At 44.3% G+C, this 12,500-nt stretch overlaps 1 protein-coding gene across 3 annotated transcripts in view; it reads right to left on the bottom strand.

Moving 5' to 3' along the window:
* Znf536 (zinc finger protein 536) overlaps window positions 1–12,500 on the bottom strand; it is a 452,253-nt gene that overhangs the window by 325,422 nt on the left and 114,331 nt on the right. For all 3 annotated transcript variants that reach the window (XM_041644849.1, XM_041644851.1, XM_041644850.1), the window contains one exon: window positions 875–993. The gene's annotated coding sequence lies outside the window, so the exon portion shown is untranslated. The remainder of the gene's footprint in view (window positions 1–874; window positions 994–12,500) is intronic.

Below are 12,500 nucleotides of genomic sequence, written 5' to 3'. Positions count from 1 at the left end.
CAGGGAAAACTTCCAACCTTCTCACTGTAGACATTTTCCTCCGGCAAGAATCACAGGGCCTTGATGCCACCATCCACCTGTCCCCGCATATGAGGGAGTCCCCCAGACCTGGCTTTTCATAGGTTGGTAATTCCTTGTATTCCCCCCGGCCTGGCCTTTCACATTCTTAATCCCGGAACCCTGAACCCAAGCAATTGCTAATAAGCCAATATGGGATGATATCCGTGCAAGTCTAATTGGTAGGAGTCTCTATTGACTGGCCTTGATGTCTATCTGCGCTTTCCTCAACAGCCAAGATTTAAATGTTTCATTTTAGTTTTAACTTTCACTTTCCCTCCCTGCAGTGTCAGGCAAAGAGGTACGGGTTTCGCTATCGGAAAGAATCGCGGTGCAGAATAATTTATGACTTCAGCTTCCAGAAAAGCCATTTCGAATCTTCACTTTGATTTGGCTGTATCAAAACTACTCAAAATAACAGCAGCACTTTTCTTGGAACCAGAAAACGCGCACAGCTCTTCGGGATTTCGAGCTAGAGCTTCATCTCTACCCCAGAAGAAAATTCCAGAAAGGAATTAAGCCACGGGGTGGAAAACACAACACTGGGGTGAAGCACCGCGAGAAAATAGAACATTGTTCTTCGGAATCCTTTTGTTTCAAACCACCACCACCCAAACCACAAAGGCTCGCAGGTCCCCAGGGGCCACAGCCCCGGGTTTGCTGGGTGGGTGCAGGCGCCTCCACTTGTATCCCTGGAGACTTGGCTGGGGTGCAGAGTGGTTAGCTTGAATTGGATTTGTGTGAAGCCAACAGGGCAAAGCAGGAAGAAGTGAGGGCTGCCTGGGCGGGCAGACAGCTTTAACAGGGTGAGACTTACCTTAACACCCTCACTGCATGCTTGACTTAAGGACTGTCAGTCTAGTAAGAATATATCCCCAGAAAAGACGCACCGGATCCAGGCGCTATAGGATTGCCGGAAAGGTGTCCCCGCGCTCCCTGTCACAAACAGAAAAGGAGATAGAGAAAGAAACCATGTAAAGCAAAATGTAACAAATTCGGGAAATCACAGCCACACTCTGAGGTCAAGGAAACTCGGCTACAAAGGTTAAAGATGAAATCAAATCCAGAGTATGAGAATGGAAATCTATCCCCACGCAAGGCCACCGGTGACGCGTCGTAGACAAGAAGCTAAATACTGCCTAGCACTGGGATCCTTTATTTCCATCAGATCAATAAGAGCTTATATTTATCAGGATTCCGAACAGCTGCCACTTTTGACAACCTCCACTTTATTTTCTCACTCCTTGCGCTGTATCGGGGCAGAGAGGACCCGAGAAGCGGCTTTTAAAGCTATTTACACCTGAAGACACAATTCCATTAAGAGGTCCTGTTTTGTTAAAGAAACAGGGACTGATATGATTATATTGGCAGGAACGGGAAGTGCCTTTGTTCTTCTCCCCAGGTCTCCCCCTCGGCGTAGCCAGACCCTGCCAGGAAAAGGTCTGATCCCAAGTCAGGGTACAGGCACTTCTTTTTCGTTGCTGCTGTGCAAACTTGCCATTCGTAGAGGCAGGCAGGACTCTGCTAAAATGGTTACCCCTCTAATCGTCTGTACGGCAATATTTGCTATCAGGCATTCTAAATAGATTATCAGCAGTCCATCTGTGTCATTATTGATTTATAAGGCTTTAAGCAGCTTTAGAATGGAAGCTTTCCCACCGAGGGGCTCCTTGGATAAATCAGAGCCGTGCTCAAATATAGCAGCCATCATTCAAGATATTGTTCTTCAAATCATAACAAGAAGGAGAAAATGATAAATTGCTTGTAATATACTGATCCAAACTGATATGCAAATCTTGTTTTTAAAATATATTACTTGAGTAAAAAGAGGCATCATTAACATATGAATGCTATATGCAAATGATCGTGACAGAGCAGATGTTGGCGCATGTAATTGACCTATATGTGAATTGCATCAGAACCCTTAACTCTATTAATTCACTACCCAGTAACTAGATATTGTCCAAAAAAGTACATTCTTTGAAACCATATACTGGAAGCAAAGCTGACAGGGTTCCAGGGATTCAGAAACAAGGTCACTGTCAGGAGTATTTTGCTGTCATCTGCATTCCCCTTCTTATGGGTGACATCATCATGTGGCCGTGTAAATCGATCACTTAATAGCATTTAGGAAATACTGCAGTGGGGAACAGGTTATAAAAAAAATGCCCCAGTTTTTATTCTTTTTCTTGGCAGAAATGTCATACCTCTTAAACTGAGGGTTTGTGCATGAGTGCCCTGTGAAACTCACAGATGCCATTTTATTCCCCGTCTTTATTTTTCCACTTCTTCTCAGAATGACATTAAATTGTATTAAATAGCCTTTTGTCCACAGGGCACAGACCACCCCGCATATGATAATGCATTAATGCCCCACGTTCCAGCCACTGAGCTGAAACATTCTCAGACTTAGAGGATAAGTATGAAGCGCCATTGTGTGTATAGCCTGCTAACAACTGTGACACATACTAATAGAAACATACCTAATAAATTACTGCTTTCAGGTCTAGCAAGCTGACATTTCTCTGCAAGGGACAATTTTATATTTGTGGCACAGAACAAAATTGCTTCATATGAAGCCACTGTGGATTAGCATAAAAATTAACACTTAAATTTCAGCTTATTTTCCACCCTCTCCTCCTGCCACAACAATCAATTCCTCTTATAAATCTGATTAGATTTTATGATGCTTATTATTCCAAGCATGCCTCAACACAGCATTCACGGGCTTGAAGACTATTTGTTTAAATAGAAAAAAGCAGCAGATAAATCTATAGGTATTTTTTATTACCCCTTTCCCCACCAGTTTCTTTCTCATATTGTAACATCAGTAATTGATTGCACACATTAATTAACATGTAAGGTAGAAATTCTGCATTATGTGTGATTTATTTTCCTATCTAGTGAGTAGGTTTGTGTGTTGCCCTTGTATTTCTAGGACATTGGGCTCTATTCTGGTCCAGACATGAATGTCAATGCTCACTCCCCCGAAAGTTATTAATGTCAGATATGAAATGAGATTTTTGATTTCACCTGCTTACTAATCCACAAAAGCTGTTTTGAGTGATGTAGGCTTAAACGCTCAAATTTGAAATGATATATTGCTATATCTGATAACATGCAAATATGTTCATTAGACATAATTTAGCAGAAGAGAATAGCAACACTTTCATAAAAAGCCGAGGTCAAAAATGGTTGTTAATTAAACAAGTCATGAAAAATGGCATTGCGGGGACACTGTCCAGCAGACACCAGGCTCGCCAGGGATACGCCATAGATAAATCCAAGGCTCTGCTCCAATATGGAAAGGGGGCTTCTACCTGCCTCACTTAGCCAAAATCAAGTCTCACACAAAGACTTTGAGTTGACCATGCATGATGCTACTTGGAGTCAAAAGGTAACATGTTATACTCGTCCATATGAAGATGTGATTTCACTTTCTGTCTTCATGGCTTACAGTGATTTATATGGTTGACTCTTTCACAGACAAACCAGGAAAGAAATTAATATTACATCCGGCCATATACGGCTGGTTGTCCTGAGTGTTTATAGCTGTGTATTTTAAACCAAGCAGCTAAAGTAACAGACCGAACCAAGGCTGGGATGTTGAGGGCCGGGGTGGGGGCTGTGGTGGATGGAGTGCTATGCATGCTTCTTCCTCTGGTCCTTCTCAATTGTGTGCACTGGTTACCTAGGGTACCAGCATGCAGTAAGAACTCTTCCCATTGGTCATGAGTTGAGATTAAAGGTGGGTGGGGTTCTGAATCACAGGTAAAATAAGCCATCTAGACTTCTTAGGGTTTGGGTGCCTGAGTGCACCATGGGAGTCAACTACAATCTCGGGTGGACAGCAGTGCTTTCCAGCTGAGTACCCACAACCTTCATGCAGGGAATGGCATCATTCACAGGGTGGTTGAGGACAAAGACATCATCTGGAACCAAGAGGAGCCTCATGCCATGTGTGACAGTCATTGGTTGGTGTAATACTTATCCAAAAAATCCCGGGAGTCTCTCTGTAAGCAAGAAGAGCTCATGAGTGTATGGGAGTCACCCAGAGCAAGGAAAGTTCATATGAGATGAAATATTAAATCCAAAATATCCTCCAGAAGTTGCTGTTTTGTGTGCTTGGTCCCTGGCTGGTGGTACTCTTTTTGAAGGTTACGGAAGGAGCTTTAGGAGATAGGACATAGCTGGTGGCCAGTCATTGTGAAGAAAGGCTTTGAAGGTTAAATGGCACTAGGTTTCTGTTTCCTCTGCTCCCTGGTCTGCCATGATATGAACAGTCTTTGTGCCTACTGCCCGTGCCATGAACTTATCTGTCTATCAAGCCTTCCTCATCATGATGGACCGAAACCCTTTAAAACTGTGAGCCAAAAATAATCTCTCATTTTTTAAGTTGTTTCTGTCGAGTATTATGTTCAACGGTAACATGAAAGTGAGAACGCAGGACTCGATGCTTAAGATCTCTCTAGTCCTCTTTCGTTTCCTAGAGGATGAAGACCCTACTCCAGTTATATTGTGTCCCAGTATAAAATGCCCTCACTCTCAGCCTGCCTGGCCATCATTATTACTATTACTAGAAATTTAACTTCACCTTTAATCCTTGAGCTTTCAAATGCCTATCTCAGCTGGGGAAAGAGACATGGTGGTATTCCTTCTACATGACCTCTATTCCCATGTCCCTGAATTTCAAAACAACTGGATGGAAGTTTCTGCCAGCAGGGAAGATGAAGATCCCCAATCCACCTTGGCCCATGGTGATACTTTTTTCCCCACTATGCATTTCGCTGTGACTCTTGCCCCTCTATGTGGGGACCCTCATGTGACTGTCTACATGCATTCCTTTCCACTTACCACAACCACAGATTGCTTCCTTGGTGGGTAAAGAGAGACTCAGATAGTTCTCCACTTCTAGAACAACCCAAAGATGGCCCCAGACTATACAAGACGGCCTGTTGGAGAGGCTCAAACAGGACTATAGTTCCACATAGTTGAAGAACTGGGGGAGGAGACTCCAGCCAATGAGTGACATTCAATTTCTATATCACAGTAGATAAATTTAATTTCTATTTATCATGGGCCAAAAGGTATCTCTCAAGTCCTGGCACTATCTATGCAACTTCGTGTGCACCCCATCCAGAATCTACCCTACTTTAATTATTACACAAAGGCTGTAATTCATTTCAAAGTGGATGATTCATTAAATGAATGAATGAATAAAGGAACGGACAAAAGAATGCCCCCACGGTGCTCATGTGACTAAATACGTAAGTAAACGAATACCTAAAGACATGAACGAATGAACGAAGAGAGAGCTAGAATAATGATGGAAGGAATTAAAAATTAGTAAGTGTATGGATTAATGAGTAAATGCATATACAAATTAAGAAATGACTTACGAAGGAATCTAGGAGTATTACTAGATCCACAGATTCTTTTATTATTGTTGTTCTCAGTGCTAGGGATGGAATCCAGGATCTTGTGTATGGTAGGCAAGTGAGAGCCTTGTCAATGGGCTTTTAATAAACAAATATATGCACAGATGCCTCTATCATGCCCACCCAAAGAGCTGATGTGCAACACGAGAGAAAATATGACAAGCATAGCCTCTGCGTGAGTCCCTGTCAGGAGTTAGGTTTCACCCAATAGGATTCTCTACAGATCATGGTGTATGGATAAGAAAGAAGACAAAAAATAAGATAGTCCTATTCATCTAAGCCTCCCATAAGGAGCTTCTATTGATGAACTTCTTAACTCAGTATACTCCCAGGAAATCATCTTCCTATTCCTGGTTAGGAGGATGGGAGCACTGGTCCAGCACACAGTCCAGCAAGCTCCAGCATGAATACCAGCAGTCTCATTGCCATCTCCATGTCTCTACCGGTAAAACAGAGATAATAGGGCTGGCGTGTCACTGGGAACTAAAGGCTCCTGCTCAGCACATACTAGTTTCTGGCTCCAATCTCTGGCTTTGATAAAATTAAATATAGTGTGGAGATAACATATCTAAGAGCTTAAGCTCAGGCTCTACATGAAGCAGCTGCTCAACTACTGGTCAGCATTGCTGGCCATTGCCAAGCAGTTCTGTTATGGGAACTTTGGGTCTCCTACCCATGGTGAGCTTAGTCCCACATGGGCATCCATCTCTCCAAAGTTCTGGATGTTCCAGGCTACCTGAAGCAAGGCACCAGGATAAGGACCTTCCATTTAAGTTTCTATTTCATTTCTTCTATCCCAGTCTCACTGATGTGACCAAAGGCACTGCTCTAACCTGGCTATACAGAGCCAACACATGTGATTCTTTACTCTATGGCCAAACCTGGTTTCCTGCGTGTGGAACCAAGAACTTGATCTATATTTGTGGGTTCTCAGAATCGTCTAGTGGCAGAGCTCTTTCTACAAGGAGCTGATGAGGGGATACTTAACTCCACAAAAGTCCACAAGAGGGACCTTGTTTCTTTGTCCCTTTCTCTTGGCTTCCAAAGCTTCTCCTTGGAACCCTTGCATTACTGTGGAAGGTAGTTTGTGAACTACTGGCGCCGGAGCCTTCGTGACGTTTGGTGACACTCACTTTGTGACAGTGGTCTTAGTAGCGTGGGTGTGGAAGGAGTCACGCATTGAAAACATGGTGTCACGTTCAAGCATGGCTATTGATCTCTACTGGGCCCAAGCAACACGGCACAGATTTCAGGGAACTTCAATGAGACATTCTCTAGTCTTCCCACAAAAACAGTCTTTCGACTCCAACTCACCACTACGCCTTTGTTTGCAACCCTGCCAATGATTTGTTTATGCTGGAAACCAGGCCCGTGTTGCCTCCAGCCATGGCACTGAGGGAGACCAGAGATTTCCTGAGCTTACTGTCCTCACTGTCACCCTTGCTCGGTCAGTGGCAGGTAATTAGCCTCTGCCCTCTATGCATACTGGGAAGAAGAAACACCCAATACTCTCCCATAAGCCTGTCTAGAAGATGCTATGAGAAACCAGCTTCCAGGATAAAAACAAGGACCTGGGGAATCCCTCACTGCAGAACCATGGCGCGGTCCCAATTCCTTCTGTTTTATCTTGACCAAGAAAGTGTAGCCTACATTTGTATCATGTTAAGAAAGAAGTGAAAGAAGGCTGAAGTAACCAGTCTTAAAACTAAAGCTGACACCTAAATTCCCCGTAGGGAGGGGCTTCACGGTGGGAGGAAGAGCACGGCATAGAAACAGCACATGGGGCAAACATGAACATGACAGGACCTTAGACGGAAGGAGAGACTGGAGAAGGAGAGCAGTGCTGCTGAGAATGGGAATGGGAGACAGTGAGAGTAGGGGAGAGAGCCGCCGCAAGAGGTGTCTCCGTAGAGAGTGTCTTTCATCGTGGACCAAACTCCTGCGCTGCTCTCCTGAGGAATCTCAAACCAGTCCACGGAAGAAATAAACTTTTACATGCAGGAAATTTCACATCACATGATTTAGTTCGGCATAGTGTACTTGTGAGTTCTCACAAGCCACAGCCCAGACCTATTCTGAGTTCTCTGTCCAAGATAGGGCACAGGGAGGCATGGCCACATGCAGGCTATGGGACCACGCCTAGTGATGCAGCATCCATGTTCTCAAAGGTCATTTGCATACTACTTTCACCCTGTGGGGGCATCTACTCAAGCCTGCACCAAGGACTAATTAAGGTTCTCTCAAACTGACCGATGGAATTCCCGAAACCAGTCTGTTTCATTTGATATAGAATTGCCATAAACAATAGTCCATATGCTGCTCCCAACTATGTAAGTAAACAGGCAGAAATATATCCAGAGAGGAACATGGAAACAGTAGGCAGTGGAGAAACAGCCAGGAAGGGAAGAAGCAAGCACCAATACTAGGTAAGTGGTTAAGCATTAAATCCTCCCGTACCACTGACTGTGGACCTTGATTGCTCAATAGCCTCTTTTAGCCCATTTCCTCCCCTGTAAGATGGGGTGATGGTTATAAGAATGGCTTAGACTGAGAGAATCAGTTCACTAAAAACAATAATGGGCCCAGTACACAAACAACAGCTACTATTGCTGCCGATATTCTCAGACAAAAAGATAACCTAGGAGGTGTTCTAGAATGGTTCATCTAGCTAGTGTCGCACACTGAATGTTGACTGGTAGAGTCTCATTTACATGAGCAGTGACAAGGCCACAGGGCTAAGGAACCAGGACACTTGGTCATCGCCTAGCTGGACATAATTTACCATCTGAGATCGGGAATCCATACCTTCCACTTGCCTTCAGTTTCCTAACTGCTCAATAGCATAACTGAATTCAAGAGTGTCCAGAGAGTTTCTAGCGGGGGGAGGGGGGGAATTCCCAAGACTCCCATGGGCCCATCCTTGGAGAACAAATGCCTTCCTCACTTTGTCCTAAGCCAGCAGGCGACTCACACAGTAATGGCCTCCAGTGCTCAGCTTCCAGGCTCAGCGCTGACACAATGATGGACAGGCAAAGCCAACAACACCCAAAGTACAAGGTCCACCACTAGTACCCAGGAGGGAGGGAAGAAACAGGCACATGGAGATGCCAGCATGAGGTCTGGGTGGATGGTGATAATGCCCTTGTGACCTAATTGGAAGTACCCCACCCTAGAGTCGCCTCTACAATACTTTGTGTCCTCTGAAGCTCACAATAAGGCTCTGGCCCATTTCCACCAACCTTTCCTACTTGTGGTCATCCCAACTCTCACTTCAATCTGTTACCTTAAAAATACTGAAGCCAGTATCAGCCAGCCTCTTGCTGTTTCCCGACATGCAGCCCAGAATTCAGTGACTGAAATTTCAGGGGCTGCAGAAGCTTGCATCTTATCCAAAGCAGCCTAGCTTCTCCAAGGATAGATAGTTTACTATAACACAATAAATTAGGTCCACTACCGTTAAAGAAAAGAGGTATATCTTAGGGTTTCTATTGCTGTGAATTTCCTATGGTGTCTACCATCATCATGGCAACTCCTCTAAAGGAAAATATTCAATTGTGGTGGCCTGCTAACAGTTCAGAGGTACAGTTAATTCTCATCATGGCAGGAAGCATGGTAGCCTGCAGGCAGGCATGGTGCTGGCTACATCTAAGCTTAAGCAAGAGAGACCTCAAAGCCTAACCTCATAGTGACACACTTCCTTCAAAGAGGCCTCGCCTACTTCAATGAGGCCACACCTCCCGAAAGAGCCTCTCCCTCTGAGCTTTGGAGGTCAAATACATTCAAACTACCTCAGGTGTGATCTAGCTCATCATTCTGAAGATTCTGGAGACTAGCATTTGCTCAGGTCTGGAGAGGACCTCACGGCAAGTGGCAAGAACACTCGAGAGGGAACGGTACCCAAATGGATCGCAAGAGAGCATTTTACAGGGCCAAGCTTCCTTCCTTTGGTTTCCTTTGGTTTTATGAGAGCGTCTCATGTAGTCTGGGCTGGAACTATTTTTATTTGTTATTCATTCATTTGTTGCTATTATTACCATTATTTGTACTTGCAGTGGGAGCAATTGAGCCCAGGGCCTTGCATGTGGTCAACAAGCATTCTACAACTGAGACATATCTCCACCCTGTAGGCTTACTCCTATAACCACTCCTATCCCAGGAGCTCAGACTTCCAAGGGAGCTTATCTCCATCTCTTCCAAGGGTAGCACCCTGCAAGCTCCGCCTCTTAAAGGTTCCATCGCCTCTCAGTATTACTATAACAGAGTACCAAGTTCCTAACACGTGACCCCTGTGGGACACACGCAACCACATTCAAATCGCAGCTGGCCTGTCTCCCACATAACATATCTAAAAGTCTGTTCAGTGGCCAGAGGGATGGCTTGGCAGTTAAGGACACTTGCTGCTTTCCCAGGGGACCCACTTTCATTCCTGCCATTCGCATCACGTGGCTCACTGTCCCCTGTCACTGCAGCTCCGGAGGATCTGATGCCTTTTTCTGGCTTCCACAGCCACCTTCACCCGCAGGCACATACTCCTAGAGACACTCACACATACACATGTTAAAAGGCTGCTTACAATGCCTACTCACCCCTCAGCTACCCACAAGTCAGAACTCACTCAAAAACCCCAGGGACTTGTGCTCACATCCACACATGCACACTCAAGTTTGAAGCTTGCTGCATGGGGGACCTTGGATTCTTTGGAGGGCTCCCAGTCAGCAGCCCAGCTGTGGATGGGGTCTTCTCAGAGTAGACACCTTCCTGCAGTCATCCCTGGACCCAAGGGCAGCCCTGGTGACCTGAGGTAGTGAGCAGGCACGGGAAGGTCAGTACACAGAGCTTGGCTATTGGTGGAAGGACATGCTCCCACCCCAGGGACCACTAGGTGTGGCTTCGGACAAATATACACACACGCCACGCCGACGTTTGTTTTGTATCATAAACACACAGTCTCTAAAATAGGCAATGTTGAGTCTCTGGCACAAAATGAGGGTATGAGAGTAAGTGTTTACAATCCCCACAACCCTCCAGCTTGCAAATGCTGCAGGAAATGTCCCCAGGAAAAGCGCTCTCCTTAACCGTGGCTGCTTGTCTTGTCCAGGCCAGTTGGAATGATCTAACCATAGAAGGGCTTGGAGGGGCACAAGTCTGTCCCCACGGGAGTCAGGGAGAGCAAAAGGGACAGGGCAGCAGTCCCTGGGGAGCCCTGCACGGACAGGACAGTGCCTGACCACCTACAGAACTGACCAATTATGGCATGGCTACTGAGGCTGCAGTCCTGTTGCCAATCCTGGCCTTACAGATGCCCGGATTATGTATTCAGATATTTACCGCTCCTTGGTATTTATTAACACAAACAGGATAAGAAAACAACGAAAACCGTTTTTCCTCATTTCTTTCCATTGTTCTGCGTAGTAACTTTATTACACATTTGCTCAAAGTAAGCTGCCAATAAAGTTGGATAAAATTAAAGTCAGGCTGGAGGTTTTTTCTTATTTCTCTTCAATAATTTTTCTCAGGTTGTTTTTATTTTCCTAAGGATTTGAGACGTGGCACTAGAGGTGCGGAATTTCTCTGTCTAGGTAGTTACAACTTCGGGAGAGTTTATGAATTCTAATTTCAGTTTTTTAAAGATGAGTTAGATTTGACGGCTTGCTCTTCATAGAAGAGGCCCATGGAGCTGGGCGTCTTCAAACCACATGACATAAAGCCAGGATCTTCCATACTGCATGGAGACTTAGAAATTTTCTATGATTCCCGATTTAGCAAAACTCCAGAGCAGTACACAGTCCACAACCCCAGTGTCAATGTTTGTTTGAATATGTGATTTCAAGAAAGAGAAGGTTTTTAAAGATGGAATTTGTGAATAGGCTGAGATGATTCAATTTAAGAGAGCAAAACCCAAAAAAAGCATCTTGGGGTGAAAATTATGTACGCTAGTAATTTGATTATAATGAAAAGCAAACACTGTGTGTCATCAGCAAACAATAGGAATTTTTATGCAACCAAACATTTTTTTGGGTGATCTAACTATGATTTATACATCTAAAGTGATAAATTTAATCCCATCGCCTGTAGATCAATTGCAGGTATTATAGATAAAACCAGAATAAATCATCCTATCGCTGTGTCGGGAACACAAAGGGCCGATGGGAGGGGAGTTCTGACTTGAAGTTGAAATCTGTTCTTAGGCTTCAAGAGGACAATGTGCCATGGGGAAGTTGAACATATACACAAAGTCATCCGACCCAAATATGCTAATGATTTTTATTGGTCGAATCTTAAAAGTGAGGTTTATTTTTATGAGTATGCATTAATTAACCCAGCATGTCCTATCTTCCAGCCTATCTTGCCAGGGACTTTCATTTAAGATGTTTATTGTGAAATGTTTGCATTCTCCACATTTGTGGCCCACACACAGATTATTCCATACTTTCCTTCAGAGCACTTTAGAAAGTTAAAAGGAGTTATTGTTTTTGATTAATACCATTTTCGGGCGGTTTAAAGACCAAAAAAAAAAAAAAAAAAGTGGGGGAGGTCCAAATCCTAGCTCTGCATAAGTTCTTCAACATTGAAAAAGAAAAAAAAAAGAATCTGTGCAGATTGCCCACTGCACAAAGAGACGGGGGGGGGGGGGGGGGGGGGCTGGCCGACGTGTCCTGAGGTCGTGTTCTGAACCCCTGTGGAGCAGTGAAGGGTCACCATGCATCCCTCGGGAGAAAAAGGAGATGTCGCTTCTAGAAAAGAGCTGCAGCATGGTGCCATGCAGATGGGCGTTCTAAGGCCCCGATTGTCATCTTTTGATTAAGAAAAGGAAGTGATTTCACTGAAAAGATATTCCCTCTTGCGTTGTTTTGTTTTAACTGAGTTTGTACTTTCCACTGAACTGGACATATTTATTGAGACTCATAAGTTCCTTCACGGTTACCAACATCACGACAATCTTAACAAACTATCTTTTTTCTTGGCCAATTATCTAAATATCATAACTATAAAATATCTTAAAAC

The sequence above is a fragment of the Microtus oregoni genome, unplaced genomic scaffold (genome assembly GCF_018167655.1).
Source record: "Microtus oregoni isolate MIOR12 unplaced genomic scaffold, Mior012 000102F_ref0000329, whole genome shotgun sequence".
Lineage (NCBI taxonomy): Eukaryota > Metazoa > Chordata > Mammalia > Rodentia > Cricetidae > Microtus > Microtus oregoni.
This window is presented reverse-complemented; position numbering and strand designations above follow the sequence as displayed.